Genomic DNA, 18,568 nt, shown 5'->3' on the forward strand with positions numbered 1-18,568 from the left:
AGGTAGGAGAACTTAGCCAAGCATTTACACAAGAGTTGAACTCTTATCTTTGATTTTCCGGAAAACATTCAACCAACTATGGTAACCACTGTACTCTGACTATCAAATTACTACCTAGCAAAGCGATGTTAAACGCTGTTCTTAATTTGTATTAGACGAAGAATAATGTTCAGCACGTAAAATTCTTAATCCCCCCCCCAACGTTTTGTTGTAACTCTTTAATTAAAGCTAAAAATTCCTGATTTTCAACTCTTGCAAATTTTTTAATTGATCAAATAAATTTACAGTAATGTTTATTTCTTTCAAAGTCTAGAAATACAGGTCACGTATTTACTTCATTCAATTGAAATTAGGCAAAAATATATACTGTTTGGGTGGAGGAAGATTTAATATCATATGATTCCTTTTTTAGCCATTTATTAATTTATTAAAAATCTAATAGACTAGTCTTACATAATTTCTGGAAAAAAATTTTTAACTCTCAAAGGTTTTCAAAATTTATTTAGATGAAACTTTTAAACATGATACTTTTGAAAAATTTTATTTCATTGTTTCAGTCAGATATATACACACAATTCTAGCACATTCGTAGTATAAATTTAGCCACCGAAAAGTTTACTTAGATCAAATAGTAGACAAAAGAACACCTTTTCAAAAAACAGAAATTTCTACTATAATCTTTACTTAAAGGTTTTCTCTGCAATAAACTAATAATTCTGAATTGCTGAAAACAAGAAATTAAAATTTGCTGATATCAATAAATAAAGAACCAAGAAAAAAATTCATATGTGAAGGATATAATAAATAACTTGGAATATAACTTGATTTTAGGTATTAAATTATATATAAGAATTCATACAATATCATAAAATAACTAATTACTGGCAAACACATTTATAATAGCCAGTAATGGCGCTAAATATTTTGCCACCCTCTCCAATCTCTGTGGGCCCTAAATTCTACTACCAGGGTACCTCAATAAATTTTAAAACTTTTGCTGCGTTAATTCTACTGTCTAGTACCTTCTTTAAGTTATAAAAACTTTGCCATTTTTAAATTTTGCTGCATGTTATTCTTTAAATTTTAAAAATTTTACTGCAGCGGCTCTGGTTCTAGATTTTATATTACTAAATTGATTACTATGTTTAGGCCAATGAAAAAGACTATAAATCAAATGAATACATCGAATTCATTTTATAGTGCAATCAAATACAAAAGCATACAATATTGTTAAAAGAAGTAAAATATCGGAGTTATGAGAATTAATGAGATAATTATGAGAAAAATTATGAGATTATAGAGACATAAGCTATTTCTAAAGCAGGAGTGACGAAAAAGGAGCAAACGCCTTCGCCGGGAATCGAGCCGCAGACCTCTGGAATATCGGCCCAGAGTGCAGAACCACTACACCACGAAGGCACGCCAAGAAGGTGGGAGAAATACCTTATATACTTCCCCTTTTTAAAGGGCGACTGGGGTTTTTAGGGGATCCATTCGCCAAATCCTGGGTGGGAGAAATCATCATCCACTACCCTTTTAGTTCGGGCGCCACTGTAGAGACGTTAGGATTTTTGGAAGCAAGAGAAATGAAAAATTAGCAACGCCTTCGTCAGGAATCGAACCACTGACCTCTGAAATTCCGGCCCAGCTTGCTGACTACTACACCACGAAGTCACGCTAGGAAAGTGGGAGAACTAGGGTTTAATGGGACCTAGTCGCCAAATCCTGGGTATGGAGAATCATCATCCAACACCCTTTTAGTTCGGGCGCCACTGTAGAGACATTATGCTATTTTTAAAGCAGAAGTGATGAAAAATGAGCAAACGCCTTCGCCGGGAATCGAACCGCGGACCTCTGGAATACCGACCCAGCGTGCAGAACCACTACACCACGAAAGCAGGTGGGAGAAATACCTTATAAGATAATACCATTTTTCTTATCGGATCAGCTATAGTGAACCAAACGGCCGGTCCCTTGAAATTCGTTATAGCGAGATTCGACTGTATATTTACTCTTAATTTCTTATATTTTTCGTGAATAGCTAGGAAATTAAAATTAATAAGCAAATAATATTCATTTCAAATCATCATCATTTGAAAAGATTTTCGGCACTAACTTCTTTCAGGTCAAGTAATTAGCTTAAAAATATGATATTGATAAACTAATTGAAAACTGCTAAAATGATCGGGGGGGGGAAGGATCTGAAAGGTTTCAGATTTTCGTGGTCGCCCAAAAGGGTTTGTTAAGATTTTTTTCCACTCGCAGTCTACCAGTCTGCTGTTGTACTCACTTCTACTGAACCTTTTTTTGTTGTTTTTGTCTTTTTAGCTTTATTATTAAGCATTTTCTTCGCAGTTACGCCATCACAATTCAACAGCAAAAATTACAAAAATTTTAAAAGCACCATAGCAGTATATGTTTCGAATTATCGATGCAGCGTTAAGTGTTGGCATACATTTTTTTTTTTTTTTTTTTCCAGTCTTTCTCAGTTTATCATATCTATGTTCTTACTAAGATAGAAAACACTTTTTTATCTTTTTATTATTAACGTCTTGTGCGCTTATTTTATTTATTAAATACCACGTTCTTGCATGGACCTTATATGAAAGAGACTAACCCAAATGGGTTTTCTCCGTCGTCTGAGGCGTTCCCGGCTGTCACCTTGATCATATCCGGAGGAGTAGGGACGACTTGCAGAAATTTAACAGTGGTTGCCTTTTGCAGCGTGTATAATTGTCAAGAAAATGCTGGTTGTAGCGCCCCATTTCACAAATTAGAATTTCTACATATTTTTATTTTTGAAACTGAGATTGATTTTTAAAAATTTAGCATATTTATCAGGCACAATTAACGTTCCAAATAATTATAAAGCTATTGCATGCTTTCAGGGCTGGATATTTTTTAGCTTTTCCTATGCTGTAAGGAAATTTGTAACTACTTCTTTTAGATAATAATATTTTAAATCTGGACTAACAGACAATTTCAAACAAGCAATTTTTATGCTTTTTATTGGTGTAAATAAGTAAAAAATACTAAAATATTTAAAAATGAATTTTTGAAAGTTTTGCTTAAAATTCTAAATTTTGCTGCTTTTTTAAAATTATAGATGAGTATTATAGCACAGTTTTTATAAAGGAATTTTATTTCAGTTATATTTCATAATACATCATAGTGATAAACACTTTTGACTCCTTAATAATTTTTATACATTTAATTCTAATATTAAAATTGTATTTAACCGTAATAATTAATTTTGCTTGTATTTTATAGTGATTATTTTTTAAATTTATTTTTAGTTTTGCATAACATTTTTTTATTTACTGTTAATTTAATTTATTAGCCCAAAGGGGCGGTAGCATAGAAAGGCTGTAAGTTTCGAAGCGGCATTTTGCGCTGTTTTACTATAAATGTCAGTGTCTCCTTGCAAATTGTTGTTAGCAAATATTATCGCCCTGTATTATATTTAAAGAAATTAAATAATGAAGAATCTGCATGAATACATGTATGTTTCTCGCACTGTGACAAAAACGACAGTATCTAGAGCCATCAAATTTTGAATAATGCAATCCTCCACCCGAACATGGGCATCTTGGACGGTCGAATTTGTTTTAATCTATTTCCTATTTTGTAAAACTTTAATGAATTTTTGATTAACAAACTCAACGAGTTCAGAGCGAGAACTGTAGGGAAAATAACAGTTTTATCTCCAGTGCGGAAATTCTAAAGATATGCTGTTTTCAAATGTATGTGGTTTACGGGCGAAGAACATGATATTCAATAAATATAGATAACACACAAAACGTTAAAAAAAAGGCTTCCTTTTGGGTGTAATATAAAATCTGAGTGCGTCTAGATTTTATTTGACTCTTCCCCCCCCCCCTTCATTACACTCAGAAAATTTTATGCTCCGAATTTTATAAATTACTAAAATAAATATTCCACTTTAATGTTAATGATGTTAATAATCAAATAATAGTTAATAATCAAATAAATGATTGTTTTGTAATGTTATTATAATTTTGAAAATGGTCATTAAATTAAAAAAAATTATCAGATCTTGTTTAATTTTACCTTATTTATTTCAAAGCATCACGTACTATCAATCTTATTTAATTTTACGTTATTTATACGCAAAATTAAGTTCATAAATCTTGTGCTTAGAGTTTTTACCGTTTTACCAAAGTAAAGATGTTCGTAGAAGAATTACGCGTAAAAAAAAAAAAAAAAAAAATGCTCGAAATGCAGTAAAAAGTGCTTCAATGAGATATATTAAATCCTATTTGCAAGAAACTGTGGCTTTCATAATCTCATCACGATACAACGTATCACATTTAATAATTAAAAACAGTTATATGATACGAATGCCATAGGTTTTAGTGTTAAAGTAAACCAGATCGTCCCTACTCTTTCTTGCCGACATGTCGGTGACATGCGCTCCGCCCACTGGGTTAGTCTATCTCTTATAAGGTCCATGCATTCTTGGCCCTTACGTCACATAAAATTCGATTCAACAGCACAATCACAAAATATTTAAGAAGATCATACCTTTAGAATGTCCGATAGATAGAATTGCTCACTAGAGATAAAAATATTCCCCCCCCCCTACAGTTTTGCTACTGTTCACTGTGAGCAAAGCACCTGCATAGCCATTTAACACATAATAAGAATCCTGGTTTAGTAATTCCCGCAGTTGTCTTCCAAGATCCGGTTGCAGTAAGAACAAATGTCCTCAGGGAGACGAGCCATGTGGTCTAGTCTAGTCTGTGCTACTATAGCCGAAATGTCGCGCGGCTGCGCAACTTGTCCGGCTCTTGAAAATAAGCCCTAAGGGCACATGACGTTGCAGTTTCTTGACAAGTTTAGAGAGGTCAAAGGTGTTTACAGGGGGCGAACATGCGTCGCAAGGCCAGTAAAGGCGCGCACAATAAGAAAATCGCAAAGCAGGAGCCGTGAGGATCTGTGTGAAATGTTTGTGTTGTACAACAAAGAAACACAGACAAAATCCAACAATATCAGTCTTGACATTTGAAATTATGACACATCATAAAAATAAACATATCAAACTTTATTACGTACATACTACTGAAACGTAAAAAGGAAATACATAAAATACAATTGAAAAATAAAATAAAAATAATTACACTATATACAATATGTACAAGAGCAGTGCGTACCCATCATGAAAATTCTTACGTTGGGAAATTTAAGTCCCTGGCGAGGTGGGCCGCGAGTGGTCTTAACGAAGCGTCTTCATCAAGAATCACGTAATCCAAGACATTGAGATCAGTCATGTGTACACATTCATGAGCCTTATTAAAGAAATTGTTGTTAGCATTATGCAAATACATCTCGACGGAGTCAATTTTCAAGTCACGGTGTAGAGTGTAATTTGACACGTAGTAGTGTGCATTAGCTATCATTCGAAGAGCTTTATTTTGTAAAATTTGCAACTTCTCTATCTCCTTCTTCTGAACAGTTGCCCAGGCGGGAGAGGCATATGAGAAGATAGGACGTATGATAGATATATAAATGTGTCTTTTCCTTTTTAAGTCTAATCTGGAAGTCGCAGATAGAAGCGGCGTGAGACTTCGTAAGACTCCGATAGTTTTTCCTCTAATGCAGTTAATATGTTCTTTCCAGAGGAAATTTGAACAATATTTTAGTCCAAGGTAGGTAGCACTTTTGACAACAGGCACTACAGTGTCAAATAGTATCAGTTGTGTTGTCAAGGGATGATTCATCTTATTTTTCTTAAAGATTAGCAGTTTGGATTTATCAGCATTAATTGCTATTTTCCATTTGGCGCACCAATGTTCCAGCTTAGGCATGAATCTCTGCAGTTTCTTTAGTGCAAAATTCGGTGTCCCAGACTTGACAGCGAAAGCTGTATCATCTGCGTAGCACCCCATGAAGAAGTTCTGATCAATGTGTTCAGCAGGTAAGTCTGCTACGTAAAAAAGATAGAGTACGGGCCCTAAAATAGATCCCTGTGGGACCCCGGCCTTTACTTCTTTCATAATCGATTTACTTTCTCCAATTTGAATGTGGAAAGTTGGAAAGTTCTGTTTGTCAGGAAAGAATACATGATTTTAATCAGCGCATCATTGAACTTTAAGCTGATTAACTTATAAATAAGCCCCTCATGCCAGACGCGGTCGAACGCCTTCGCCACGTCCAGCATGAGTAAGGCAACATATCTCTTGTTGTGCAGAGCACTGCCTATGAATTCGTTGAGACGAACCAGCTGTTTTGTCGTGGAAAGTGCTTTTCTAAAACCAAATTGTTCTAGAGGTAGCTTATCCATGTGAGGCTGAATACGGCTAAGGATGATTCTTTCTAGTATTTTACCCATACTGGGTAACAGGCTAATGGGCCTGTACCCTTCTGTTTTAGTAAGATTTTTTCCCGGTTTAGGGAGTACTATCATCTTAGCAGATTTCCAGATTTGTGGAAAATAACTGTTATAAAGGCAAGCGTTTAGAATGCCTGTGAACCTGTTGACCATGTTAATCGGCAGCCACTTAAGCGCCACATTATTTATATTGTCCTGCCCAGGGGCTTTCCTGTTCCTGAGTTTTTTGATGATGCTAAGTATTTCTTGGGGTGAAGTGAACTCAAGATGACTCTGCGTATTAAAGTTATCCATCCAGTTAGAAACTGTGGAGTTTACTAAGGTAGAAAAATCCTGATTAGATGGTGATGTGTTCTGGGTAAACTGCTTTTCAAAATGTTCAGCAAGCGTGTTACATTTTTCACTATTAGTAAGTGCAATCCCATGCTCATGATAAATTGGCCTGTTTACCGTATTCTTATTTTTTAGACGTCTTACAAAAGACCAAAAGGAATTACTTGGCTCATTAAAGCTTTCAATCTTTTCGTCCCATAGTTCCTTAGGGTAAATACTTATCTGCTTTTTGATTTCTTTACTGAGCCTATTCATGTCTTTCTTTGTGTTCGGGTCATAGGTAAGGTGAAACCTCTTTCTGATTTTGTTCCTGTCTCTGATGAGATTTTTAATTCTAATTGGTAGTTTATTTGTGATATGCTTTCTTGGAATCTTTCTGGTGGCAGCGTCATAAGCGTTTTGTATATCTGTCGTTAGCTGCCTCGCAGCACGCTCTATGTCATCGGGAGTGCGTAACATAAGATTTGTGCGACTTTCAGAGAGAATTTCATTATATTCCCTCCAGTTCGTCGTATTGATAAGCTCTTCCATGACTTCCTTAGTCGTGCCAAGAGTCGCAATGACTGGGCAGTGATCCGAGTCCAGATCCTGTAAGACCTCTAGGCTAAAAGATAGTGAGATGGTAGAAAGGAAAATGTCAAGAATATCACCCGAATTACCGTTATTGGGCAGATAAGTGTGCTCACTCGGCACATGTAAATAAACCGTGTAATTATTAATGAACTCCGACAATTTAATACCGTTATTATTAGTCCTCCTGCAGTTCCATTCTTGGTTCTTTGCATTAAGGTCACCCGCCAAAATAACCTGTTTGTTAATATCCAATATCTAAGTAATTGACGTCGAGAATATTCCTCGGAGGATTATACAAGGAGTTAAAATACACATTTCCATAGTGCGGGAGATGGACAGATACCGTGACCAGCTCGTGTCCATTAAATCGCTCGTCATTGATAAGACAGGACTGTAGGGAGCTGCGGACAAAGATTGCGACCCCCCCCCCACCTCGGTGACTTAGTCGATCGCATCTATAGCAAACATAATTCGGGATTTTCATCTGGGTACTTGGGCGTAGCAAAAGTCTCTGTTATCATCGCCACGTCAATATCATGATCCCTGAAAAAGGTATAAAGTTCCGTAGTTTTATAAGCAATGCCTCTAGCATTCCATGTCATGATCCTAATAGGAGCAAGCGTAGGTCTAACTTGACCCATTAACGATTGTAGTGGAAGTTTTTATCTCCTGATTGTTTTCATGAATTCCTCTGACCTGCTGTGAAATTTGAAAACCAGCAGTTTTTATAACGGAAACGAGTTCCGCCAGGTCAGTGAAGACTTGCTTGGCTTCACTTAAAATGTCAGAATAAAGTCCAGAGGACAACGCCTGTGAATAAGTTTTGTTTTCAATAACCCTACTGGGAAATTGATTGTTTTATCAGTTTTTCTTTTCGGGAATTTCTCACACCCCCTAAAACTGGAAGTGTGAGAACCCCCGCAATTTACGCAGACCGGAGGCTTTTCTCTATTATTTCTATCAGGGCAGTCTTTCACATAGTGTTCTTTGCTGCATCTGACACATTTGGGTGCATAGTTGCAACCCGCCTGTGTATGATTGAACCCCTGACAACGAAAACATTGCAGGGGGCCTTGTCTTCCCATATACTCTTTAACTTTGATTTTCATATGGCAAAGAAATCTCTCATTATAGATTTCTTTAGATTTCTCATTTTTTGGAAGAGATATTAAAAATAACGGTAGTTTAGTGACTTCCCCGTTGCGTCGTCTGGTCATTTGTTTGATTTCTTTTACTTGGTAATTTAATTGTTCTAATTCAAGTTTAATGTCCTCAATTTGGGAGTTAACAGTGAGTCCTCTGAGGACAACTTTTAAGTAACGGTCCTCTGGGAGGATATATGAATGATGCTCTACCTGTTTTTCTTTGAGGATTTGGACAACTGTCCGGTAATCATCTGGGGTTTGCGTAATCACTTTGATACTTCCATTAGGAATCTGTTCCCCATGAAATTTAATCTGTTTTTGTAGGAAAATATCACTTATTTCCCTCCATTTCAGCAAGTTTTCTCTTAACGTAATTGGGGGAATTTTGGAGTTTTTATTATTTTGCTTTGGATTACTTGTGGCAGTGGAGTTATCATTATCTGGTTGTGTAGTATCCATGCTTTCATTATTTCGTGTGTTTGTGTTTTCATTGGCTGCTACTAGTGTAGCTGGTGTGTCAGTATTTCCTTCCTGATTTAGTGGTTTTTGTGGAGTACTTTTAGTAGGACTACCAATCTTAATTTTCTTAGCATTGGGTCTTTGTGTACGTATTCTGACAGTTCGGTCACATTTAGTTTTAGGAAGATCTTCGTCAGAACTTGTGGGTTGATCCAGAGAAATTTCGTTTAATGAATCGAAATTATTATGTATTTTAATAGGGCTTCTATCCCTATCAGTTTCAGATTTACTTTCATGTGACGTGTTTTGTTGTGTTTTAATCAAATCCTGTTGTGTTAATTGCGTATTAACTACAACTAGCATATCAAACATACTCAGTAAGAAGTTATGCATCTTACTTTCTGTATCTGTGAAAGTGCCATTTTGCAGGCGAATAGTCTCAAGTTCTTTTATTTGAATCCTCACGGCTTCCAAAATCATATCCATATCGCAGTCCAAATCCAAGCAATCCTGCGCCCAAGTCAGCAATCCAGAGTCCCGCGCCCCGGAACCGGACCCACTCGACGGTGTTCCGGCAGACGGATGGGCGGGCGAAAGTCTACTAGGCCCCTATCTCACACCTGACAGCGTGAGCCTGGGGGTAACTAAGCAGACACAACGACCAAAATCCAAAAATTTAATTACGTCCACGCAATTAATTTAAAATCTGATGTATTAATTTATAATGCAAAAATAATTACGCAAAATAATAGCGCCGAAAATCAGTAGCAGTAAAGCGCGGTACCACTCGTACCAGCAATTAGGCTAATTCGCAAGAAAAGGCATAAAAAAATATAAAAAATCCTAAAATAAGTCAAAATAATAAAAGCAACCAGGCTTTTATAAAATAATACTAACCGAGGATTAGCATTTAAAAATGCTGATGCAAGCGGATAGTAATTAGCACGTGGTCGCACTCCGCAACACACGTAAACCATCAGACAGGGCGTACACGTGATACAGGTCCGGAGGCAGGCACAATCTCAACGACGAACCTTCTCCTATGGCGTCCACCCCTCGAACGAGCCATGTGGTGAATTAGTTTGATACTTTTCAATACACCTGTGTCAGCAAGAATTTTATCTTCCTATTACAGACACTTCAAATAACACCTGTTTGGGACTCTTCATAACCTTCAAAGTATAGCACAATAGAAACAATACACAGTCTCAAGAGAGCACAATCACCAGATAAGAATGAAGAAACCTCACTATCGCAGAAAGTAACAACATGAGGTCACAATAAGAGCTCCAAAACGAATACCTATCCTTTCTCCGTTGAACGGTGTTTGGCGGTAGAGATTCCTTAGAACCTCCTTAGAGATTCTTTGCCTGAGCGACGAGGCTCTACCCCTTGTAGAACAGTTTGCGAATTGCGAATAGTATGATGAAATAAGCTAAAAGATATCTAAGGTAATTTGTTTTTTATAATAAAATTTTTCAAATGAATAATTAATAATTTAGAATTCATATTTAAGCCAGAAGTTAGGAAATATTAATTAAAGTATTAAGCGATGTCAAATGAATGCAGGCCAGAAGTCGTCGAGAGTTACATTTTTAATTGGCTTATCTAGCTTAGTTAGGACCCTATCACTTCTACCATGGAGGTAGGAACTAAGATGGAGTCGCTCTAAACAAGTTTCTCCGTACCCTGCTCTGAAGCACCGGCGATCCCTACGTGGTGACCGAAACATTGGGTCATTTACCATTCAGTTCTATGGGATTTGAGGCGTTCGGGTGTAAATATTTTGTAATTACGACGCAAATATACATATAAATGTATACATTTTCTTTTTCTACAACACTTCAGAGTCCTAAGTATGTGAAAACAACATATTTAAAAAAAAAAAAAAATCTGAAATGTTTCAGATTTTAAATTACGTCCAAAGGGGCGTTTTTTAACATTTTGTGTGTTACCTTTCTTTATTAAATATCATGTTCCTCGCACTTAAACCATAAGATCCAGTGCAACAGCAATATCGCAAAATAGTTTTAAAACGAGCATATCTTTAGAATTTCCGATACAGAGACTCACGCGCTGGAGATAAAAATGTTTTTTCTGCACAACGTTGCCATTGCTCGCTTTGAAATCCTTGAGTTTGTTAATCAAAAATTCGTCAAAGTTTTAAAAAATAGGAAATCGATCATAAAACAAATTTCAAATTTCAAATTTGGTCTTCCACATGCTCATATTCGTTGGAGGATTACGTTATTCAAAATTCGATGACTCTATGTACCGTAGTTTTATCACAATACGAGAAATATATATACATTTATGCAGATTTTTCATTATTTAATTTCTTCAAATATAATGCAGGACTCTAACATTTTGTGGCAACAGTTTGAAAAGTGAACCGACATTTATGAGTCCGACGCAAAATGCCAAAACAAAACTAATAGTCCTTCCGGATTCAAATCCCTTTGGACTAACAATATTTCATTCTGAACGGAATTAAATGCTATACTTTTCACAGGACAGTTTTCTCAGAATGGTTTAATTTGAATGAAATATTTTCACAAGTTTTCGTTAATTACATTAGAAAAAAAATTAAGGTAATTCGATTTTATTCGGTTAAGGTACAAAAATTAAGATCAAAGTTTATTGTATTATTAATATTAAAATTATGCATTATTTCTTTTCTATTTATAGAGCTTCTTCCTAAAATACTTTCTTAAATATGACATGATTTTTTGGCTTCTTTTAAATCGAAAAATTTAAGTCAATTTATAATTAATGCTCTATTCGGTTCATTTTAAATTAGAGAATTATTAGGAATTAGCGAAATACTTTAAATAGTACTTGACTTTCTCTGAACATTTCTGAAAGGGAATAAAATAAGTTTTTTTTTTTTTTTTTTAAAGTATTATTTAAAACTTGTAACTGAGTTATTATAAAATGTAAGGGGAATAATTCTTTTAATTATACTTATCAGATTTTTTTTTTATTCTTCATTTCAACAATGCATATTCCAAAACTCTTTATTACTTTCTTAACTGCGCATCACAAAGCATTTGTGACAATTTACAATACCTTTTCACAGATTGCTTTCCAATACGAACAATTCTTGCTTAAATAGTTTTATAACGTATTTGTCAACAGGATTTCAATTTATGTTTACAATTCAATATTAAGGTTATTATATATTTAGATAACATTTATAATCATTATAAATTAGATACATTTAATCATTAGATTTCTTCACAGTACTTTCACAGTTGTTTATAAGTGAATAAATTCTTCATTTCAAATACATTTATAAATAATTTAATGAATATTTAAGTATTTAGTCAAAGGCAGATACATGCTTTTTGCAAGCACATGCATAAATTCCCATACATATTTCCTATTTATCATTTCCGGCATGTGTAAATCTTTAATTTCTGTGCATTCACTATATTTTTCGTGTAAAGTAATTTACACTAATTTAGCATACACCCGAAAGTTTTACATAAAAAATATATATGAATATAATCTGAATGAAAATTATAAGTATTATTTTTAATACCCACTCAAAGGTCAGTTTTTCTTCAAAATTCTTCCACGATGGCATTTCTCTCTTCAGGCAGATAGCCCTTGCATGCGTTACTCTATTTAATAAAAACTTAATCTGACCTATGTGCCTAATTACAAATATTTTAACATACATAATTTTAAATTTACATTTAGCCATCAAGTTTCAAACTTTTCAAATCTTCTAGAAAATAAATTTTGGCAGATCTCTTTTAGCAATTTTCTTAAAATCTATATTTTTGTAGTGCAACAGCTTAGAATTTTATAAAACAAATTCATAATCAAAATCGCTGTTGTTAGTTATCGAAAAATAACCAAGATGTGATTTTTGCGTAAATGTCAGTAACTATACAAATTGCTATTATCCATTACACTATGAATGTTTCTTTCATGCGAGAGTGTCCCTTTTTCGATTTCTATGGAACTGTCGTGTGTCGAAATACTATCAGAATCTTGTCAAGCGAGCTTCTGAATGTAAACAAAGAACACCCCGTCTGGTGACCCAAGCTTCAAAGCAGTGCTTCACTTCTAGCGCGGAATGGCCCCTCCTCCCTTTCCTACCTCCATGACTTCTACGGACACGCGCGCTTACCCGGGACAATTTCGAGGAACGAGATTCTAGTAGCACGGCTTTAAACGGCAGGCTTCCGAGAAATGTTTCGTCTAGCTAGGAGGAACCTGTCCCGGCTACGAGCAGCCCACCAGCGGCCGAGCGGTCAAGTCGCTGAACACTGGTAGTTCGGTCCGAGGTTCGAATCCCGCGAACGGGCTGGCTGCATGGGCGTTTTCGTGGTTTTCCCCATGTGTAACGTGTATACGAGCCAGTTTCACTTAGAAAGTCCTCCACTTAGGCATCCCTCCACTTAGGCAGATAGCCCTAGTGTGCTTTGCCATAATTACACCACCACCCGGCTACGAGCAACATTTTAAAATTTGTCCGAAAATGTTCCGGCTGGAGACGTGTTCCTCGAACGTTCAACCAATCAGACGAAAGTTCTGCTTCTAAAGGATCACGGGTAACTTTCAATATGGCGATGGCTCTCACTGTGAAGTGATTTACGGTCGAAAGAGAGGCCGATTTAATTATTGCTGTTTTGTTGTAATACAACTGTCTGAGTCATTTTTTAAATGTGCATATATTCATTAAATATATAATCGTAGAAATTTCAGAGTTGACAGTATTTTACGACGTTCTTGCAGTTCGGATTTGTTTACAAATTGTTCGCCAAATTTGTCGTATTTCGTGCTGATCGTGTATTATCACTGTTATATAATAGAATTTTATTTCTTAAATTTAAGTTGAATATTTTTTCAAAATCCGTCTGTATATGCGCGGCTTTTCTCCTAATTACTTATCTTTTAAATTGTTAATTGCATAATCAGAGACACATTTTAAACTGCATAAAAGATGCATAAAAAAAGGAAAGCATAGCTTATGTAATAATGAGAATACTCATTAAATTTGTCTATAATTCTCATGTTATTAATGAAATACTTTTTGGATTATAAATACATTAGAAACTATACTTTTATTGTAAATGCTACATATTGAAATATTGGAAATTTATGGATTTATTATTATGCGTCATGAAAAACATTTGTATATACATTCATTAATATAAATCTTATTCATTACATTAATACTAATAAATATATATTAACAACTTCTAAACCATCGCATCTCTCTATCTGTATGTAAATATATGACTTATTAAATGTGTATATATATGTATGTATGTATGAATACAAAAACGAACATTGCCAAGAAGTTTATTTGAAGTTGCTTTTAATTCAGATAACGATTATGTAATTGGCAGCAACTATAGTTATCAGTTCTTTGTAAATTATTATGGGTATGTAATAATCAATTGAAAAATAATTGATGAGTATTTGAGTACTAAAGAATGTACACATTTTGTTTTGGGGTTAATTCATAATTATATCATACGTATGATCTACGTAATAAAAACATGACTAAAAAATAATAAGAAATGTAACAGCTGTGCATTTATAACATTTGATTACTTAAAACAGTGCACAACTGATTATCACCTTCATGTCTGTTTACATAATGAATTGCACTTTCAAATTAAGTGCACGGGCCTACTAGTGGCCGAAGCGTCGTTGAACACTGGTAGTTCTGTCTCAGATGAGAATGCCGCGAACGGGCTGGCTACATGACGTTTCCTTGGTTAGCCCCATTTGTAACTGGTATACGAGCTAGTTTTAAAAACTCTTCAACAAAGGGATCCTCCTGTTAGGCAGATATCTCTCGAGGCTTTGCCGTAATCATATAAAACAAACTCATGATGTGCACCACCTAATTTCTAGAGTTGGTATAATTAATGCGTTTTAGGTGTATTACCGAGTGTTCTATGGGACAGTAAACAACTCGCACATGTTTGATTGCTCATGTATTCATATGCTTTATTTGATCTTCATTTTACTGAATAGTATCTGCTGGCTGTGAGGATGTAAATATCAGCTATATAGACTTTTGTCATAAAAGGTCTTTTTTTGTTTGTTTGTTTGTTTTTTGCTGTCTGTTTGTTTGTTTGTTTGAATGGACAGAACAGTAATTATGAGCCATAAAGTTAGTCAAGGTCAGAAGGTGGTCACCAGGTCACAAATTTTCCAGTGAGCCATCAAATTTTCATTGCAAAGCAGACAACAGAAAATACACATAGATAATGTTTGATAAATAGACTTATCCAGCACACGTTTTAAACTATCTTTAGTGTATATAGAATTTGGCTATTACTGATGTAGTTGATTGCTATAACCAGAAGTGTGTTTATCTGTTACTTGAAGTGCCAGAGTGGAGATCAAAGTGATTAACTTGATAGCAATCACCTTTCTATGATCTTCCATTACTAACAATAAAGTTTAAAACGAAAAGCGTGTGAGCGATACAAAACAACACGAAGAAGCGAATGTCACTTGAAAGGAAATGTCACTTTCGCCAATCTGAGCGATAACTGATTCTTGTTTGGCTTTCAGCTTGTTTACCGAGTGAAGATGGTAACCCTATTTCGCCAAAGGGCGTTTCTCAGAACTGTTACTGCAAACGTTTTGTTCCGGCAACAAATATCGTATAATAAGGGTTTTAGGATGACATAACAGTCAATTTTTTTTAAAATCCAGATATCTGGTAATTTCTCTGTGGTCATCTGCCGTGGGAGGGAAAATCTTTAAAAATTCTCCATTAACATTGCCTGCAAAGTCCCGTTTAGTTTCCGTTTTTAATATTGTAAGAAAGTCACTGTATTTGACCTCAGGTGTTAACATTATTGTTCTCACCTTTAGGGGTTGGAAAACATTAATAGCGTTACTAGGTCCAGTTTGGGTATCCATAGAATGATCTAATATTTGGACCTCATCAGAATCATTGTTATTAAAGTTATTGCATTACAATTTCTCAAATTTGTTAGTCAGAGGGATATCAATATTACTTTTAACAATTTTCAATGGGCGTAAGGCATTTCTAGACAAAATAAAGCCATTCTCATCCCTTGCATCATTGATTTATTTTTTATTTACCCTTTTAGATGATCGTTTAGCTTTTGGTTTAATCTTATCATTAACAACATCAGTCATATTAGCATTTTCAGAGTTAACATTAACAGCATTATCATTAGTAGCACTAGCATTTTGATCAAATCTTTGCAATACAACATCCTTAACAGAAATATTATTAGTATTCGGATTCAAATTACCATAATATTCGCACTTACCTATTAGAGCATTCAGGAGACATTCTGCGATAATCCTTGTTTTCTGGAAGCTCGACTCTATGATAGTCCTGGTATCTTCATCTTGTATCAGCTGAAGGCTCATAGCACACATATGTCCTTCCGAATTAATATCCTTAGTAATCGCTTCGCACAAATGCATTGCATTGGCGAAATCATTTAATCAACAATCCTCTTTATTAATTAGGTCGGTCCAATTTTCGTCAAGAACAGCATTTCCGCAAGCGATAACATCCTTCGTAACTAAGTTTTGAACGGTAGTTTCCAATGGATTCGAAATAAGTGGAGGAAATTCCATTTTCCCCCCATGACTAACTATCACAAATTGCAGAAACACACATCACTAAATCGCAGAATCACAATAAATCACAAAATTCAAATAATATCGTAATCCAAGAGATCTCATGTCGTCCAACTCCGAAGTGATACGTTCGAAGTGCGTGTCCAACTCGATGGGATCATTTTTGCTCCAAAAGCTCCCTGAGCTCCAAAACGAATAACCTACACGTTCGTTTTCCAACATTCGAATCCTCATCATCGTGGCCTGAAAACAAAAGTGTCTCACGCTGCTAGTCGGCAGTCTGTGTCGAGCCACGGTGTGTTAAAGAATAACTTTTTCGTCTTTAGGACATTAAGTTTCAGTCCCCAAACATGTCCGATAAAGATAAAAAAAAAAACAACGTTTAGGAGGAAATTCATTTCTTTAGAAGTACGGATACAAATCTTAGACCGTCTTTTTAAAGGAGAAAAAGCATCTCACATTGGGAAAAGTTTTAATTAGAATGAAGAAACAATCCGGACTATTAAGAAAAATTTAAAAAAAAAAAAAAAAAAAAAAAAAAAATCTGAAATGTTTCAGATTTTAAATTACGTCCAAAGGGGCGTTTTTTAACATTTCGTGTGGTACCTTTCTTTATTAAATATCATGTTCCTCGCACTTAAACCATAAGATCCAATGCAACAGCAATATCGCAAAATAGTTTTAAAACGAGCATTTCTTTAGAATTTCCGATACAGAGACACACGCGCTGGAGATAAAAATGTTTTTTCTGCACAACGTTGCCATTGCTCGCTTTGAAATCCTTGAGTTTGTTAATCAAAAATTCGTCAAAGTTTTAAAAAATAGGAAATCGATCATAAAACAAATTTCAAATTTGGTCTTCCACATGCTCATATTCGTTGGAGGATTACGTTATTCAAAATTCGATGACTCTAGGTACCGTTGTTTTATCACAATACGAGAAATATACATACATTTATGCAGATTTTTCATTATTTAATTTCTTCAAATATAATGCAGGACTCGAAAATTTTGTGGCAACAGTTTGAAAAGTGAACCGACATTTATGAGTCCGACGCAAAATGCCAAAACGAAACTAATAGCCCTTCGGGATTCAAATCCCTTTGGACTAATAAGAAGTGCAGTTGCATGATCTTCGACATCTTCAAAACGTGCAGCTCGCCCCCCGGGCGCCAATAATTAAGAAGATGGAAAACGCTGTCAGCATTTGCACTGATGATTGCTGTCAAAAAGGAATTTCATTGCATAGTAATTTCAATAAAGCTCAATAAACCAAAAGCACTCAAAATTTACAAACACCCGAAAGAATATGGAGAATCCTCTGTCAACCCAGATTTTGTGGCAAGTAAAGGTTGGTTCGAAAATTTCAAAAAGCGTTTTGAAGTTTACAGTATAAGAATTCAAGGAGAATCTGCGTCGGCTGATCATGAAACTGCTATGACACCAAAAAAAAAAAAAAAAAAAAAAAAAAAAAAAAATTCAAAACATTATAGGAGAACAAGGATACACAGCAGATCAAGTTTTCAGTGCCGACGAAACTGGGCTTTGATGGGAAAAAAATGCCTAGTAGAACATTTATATCGTAAAACGAAAAAAAACTGCTCCGGAATTTTAGGTATCTAAAGATCTTCTAACGCTACTTTTGTGCAACAATGCCTCGGGGGACTTTATGAAAAATCCTTGCTAGTTTATAGATCTTTACATCTTCGTGCACTTAAAGGCGTAAATAAAACACCTTACTGGTATACTCTGAAAAGCAAAACCAAGAACTTGGATAACTGTAAATTTATTTTAAGATATTTTTAAAAACTGTTTTGTGCCGGACATTGAAAGTTATTTAAGGCAGAAAAATTTGAGCTTTAAGACGCTATTACTGTTAGATCATGCTCCATGTCACCCACAAGATTTGAGTTATCCCAACGTCAAAGTACTGTTCCTACCACTTAGCACTACTTCGTTACTCCATTGGATCAAGGTATTATTTAAACCTTTAAAACATATAACATAAGAAGAGCATTACAATGGATTTTAGACGAAACCGATTCAAAATCAATTTAATTGGAAGCTTGGAAGAAATCTTCAATCAAGCACTGTATCGACATCA

At 35.0% G+C, this 18,568-nt stretch overlaps 1 protein-coding gene across 1 annotated transcript in view; it reads left to right on the forward strand.

Moving 5' to 3' along the window:
* The first annotated feature begins 10,294 nt into the window (after nt 1–10,294).
* The window catches only part of LOC118202030 (trans-1,2-dihydrobenzene-1,2-diol dehydrogenase-like), a 109,855-nt gene continuing 101,581 nt past the window's right edge, over nt 10,295–18,568 (forward strand). The window contains exon 1 of the mRNA XM_085818166.1: nt 10,295–10,313. The gene's annotated coding sequence lies outside the window, so the exon portion shown is untranslated. The remainder of the gene's footprint in view (nt 10,314–18,568) is intronic.

Source organism: Stegodyphus dumicola, chromosome 6, assembly GCF_044657685.1.
Source record: "Stegodyphus dumicola isolate Sdum_Otavi_A_Nest chromosome 6, ASM4465768v1".
In the NCBI taxonomy this organism is placed as follows: domain Eukaryota; kingdom Metazoa; phylum Arthropoda; class Arachnida; order Araneae; family Eresidae; genus Stegodyphus; species Stegodyphus dumicola.